The sequence below is a fragment of the Ursus americanus genome, chromosome 6, assembly GCF_024610735.1.
Source record: "Ursus americanus isolate L20-20 chromosome 6, mUrsAme1.1.p, whole genome shotgun sequence".
Classification (NCBI taxonomy): domain Eukaryota; kingdom Metazoa; phylum Chordata; class Mammalia; order Carnivora; family Ursidae; genus Ursus; species Ursus americanus.
Genome location: NC_142132.1, coordinates 39449088 through 39452129, shown reverse-complemented (window position 1 = coordinate 39452129; position 3042 = coordinate 39449088).

Below are 3042 nucleotides of genomic sequence, written 5' to 3'. Positions count from 1 at the left end.
TACCCATGCTTCTCCTCTGTTGCCCCAGGACAGCACAAGTGACATCACTAGCTCACTCCAAGGCTACACGACAACAAGAGTAATAGAAGCTCTCTCTACTCCCCAATCCCAAGCTCTCTCAGGAAGATGCGGAGGGTAGAGCACCCCCAACATGCCCTGCTTTCTTCCACTCTAAACTCTCTTCCTTACCTCAGTTTCAAGGGTCTTTGAATAGTCTTGGGGAAGGAACTAGAGAAGCAGAAGACTACCTATCGTCTCTTTTCAAAAGTTTTTAGCTTATACTCATAGCTAGCCTTTGGACTTAGAATCCAAGCTAGACCAAAGGTGTATGGTATCAATTTGACAAGCCCCACTGGGGTTCAAGGAAACCCTTTATCTCATAGTTATGGAGCAGAAAGAAGAAAAAGAAAGATGGCGAGCATCTCATGAGAGTTCCCCTCACAAGTAAAGAAGTGTTCTGGCTCATATGAAGTCCCTTCCTTGTGTTCTCAGTCTCATCCCCTCTCACCTTCTGGAGAGTTTTATTTCTTCAGCTATCCCTGCTCTCTCCTACAGCATCAGTCTGTCCCTCAGCACTGGATCATCACAGCATGCAAATGCTTAATTTAAAACCAACCAAAATTCCCTTGAATTCCCTCTTATTCTCCAGCTACTGTCTTATTTCTCCACTCCCCTTATTAGCAAAACCTCTCAAAAAAACCATCTACACTGGCTCTCTACTCCTCTTCACTGGCCCTAGACTCTTCAACTCACTCCAAGTATGCAACCATATTCATTGCTTAATTGAAATTACTCTTGTCAAGGTTACCAAAGACCAGCCCAGAGTCAAATCCCAAGATGGCACCTCCCTCTTCTTCTTCTTGACCCCGAACAGCACAGCGGACCACACTTCTTCCTTGGCACATGCACCTCTCTTGGCCACTGTATACCACACTCTCCTTGCTTTTCTGCTCTTCCCGTGAGCATTCTTTCTCAGGCTCATTGGCTTCTCTCTCTCATCATACCCAATCCATGGACATTTTCACCTTAGGGCCTTTTTGTTCTTTATTCTATGATTGTTCTTATATTCACTCCTCCACACAAGTTCCCCTCCCCACCAGCAGACTCCCCTATCCAACCGCCTTCCTGACCTCTCCCCTTGCATTTCCAGCTGACATCTGAAATTTAGCAAGGTAGAAATAGAGCTCTCCCTGCAGACTGCCTCTGAGACTCATCCATCCCCTCAGCTTCTTTTTTTTTTTTTAAGATTTTATTTATTTATTTAACAGAGATAGAGACAGCCAGCGAGAGAGGGAACACAAGCAGGGGGAGTGGGAGAGGAAGAAGCAGGTTCATAGCGGAGGAGCCTGATGTGGGGCTCGATCCCAGAACGCCAGGATCACGCCCTGAGCCGAAGGCAGACGCTTAACCGCTGTGCCACCCAGGCGCCCCTATCCCCTCAGCTTCTTCACCCCCTCACCCACCCCATGTGGGAGGCGCCCATGGGGATTCCCTCTCCATACCGTACTACGTCCAAGCATCGTAACAGATCCCAGAGCCATCACCACCCCCCTCCATTGTGACCAGCCTGGTCCAAATCACCACCACCTCTTGCTGGGACTGTTCCAATACCCTCAGCTGGTCTTCCAGCTCCTGCTCTTCTCCCCCCAGCACCCGCAGCGATGCATAAACACCTCACAAACGTAAAACATCTCACGTCGCTTCCCTCGTTAAATCCTTTCATGGTATCCACTTAGCATAAAATTCAAACTTGATTTTTCCCCAGCTTTATTGAGAGATGACTCACGTATAACATCGCAGAAGTGGGAAGCGTACAGCACAACGATCTGATGCACGTGTATGTTGCAAAATGGTAACCACGACGCTACATCCACTCTTTGTGATACTTCTTTTTCTATGGTGGTCCAACATTGAATTCCTATTTTATCATATGTCAGGAACCAAAATTAAACAAATAAATAAATCTCAACATGCTCAGGATGCATCTGAGTTGAAAAAGCTTCATGATGAGCTTGCATGAGTATCTCCGAATACAAGAGGCAAATGTGTTTACCATTTGGATTTTAGCCAACCAAACCTTAACTAATACTAACATCGGCATCGAGTTTCACAAAATGAAAGGGAAAGGGGGTGTTTTCAACCATGTATTCACATCATCACCATCAACCCTCCAGATTTCTCCCAGTAGCAGAATGCCTGCAGTAAGTAAAGTATTTATTAGGCAAAGATTAAATGACAGTTTATGTGGGAAAGTTGAGGCTGAGAGAGAAGGTGACTTGCCCAAGGACACAGGGCTAATGCGTGTCGACAGAGCTGGCACACAGTCAGGTCCTCTGGATTGTAAAGCCTCTTTACTCCTTGCCACATGACTGCCCGTGACTGTCTGAAGCCAGAAGAAGAGATGGCTGTCGTCACCGAGCTCTGCACTCCCCAGCAGGCCATGCCATGGGCTTCACACTCATCACCCCACTCAGGCCCACAATAGTACACAAAGGGCAGGGTGTCCTCTAATTACACCATTTGCACACCGGGAACCAAGACTTCGGGTCTACAAATTGCCCAAGTAAAACAGTGGTATACAGTTGGGCCAAGATTTGAACCCAGGGCATGGTGATGTTATAACCCACACTCAGAGTAATGCCCCCATCCTGCACCCCCCACACACACACATGCAAATACAGCCCTAGGACCTCAAAAGCAACAAGCTTGGTTCCCTAGGAGGAAGAGAGGGTGCAGGATGGGCAGAGGGACAGGTGCCATGGACAGACTCTGGCCAACACTGGGGGTGGGGGGCGAGGGGGTTTCGCTAGCCCAAGGATGGGCTGCGGCTCCCACCTGCTCACCCACTTCCCCATCAGAGTAGCTCCAGGGAGATCCAGTGAGCAGCCAGGACAAGAATCTTGATGGTTCAGGGTTTCCCATCCCATAGCTACGGCAAAATACCGTATCTTGGGCGAAGCGTTAGGTCATCATTTCTCAGCCCTCCCCTGAGGCAGCCAGTCACTGTTCTGACTTGCGTCCGCCTCCTGATGGAGCTGGCAT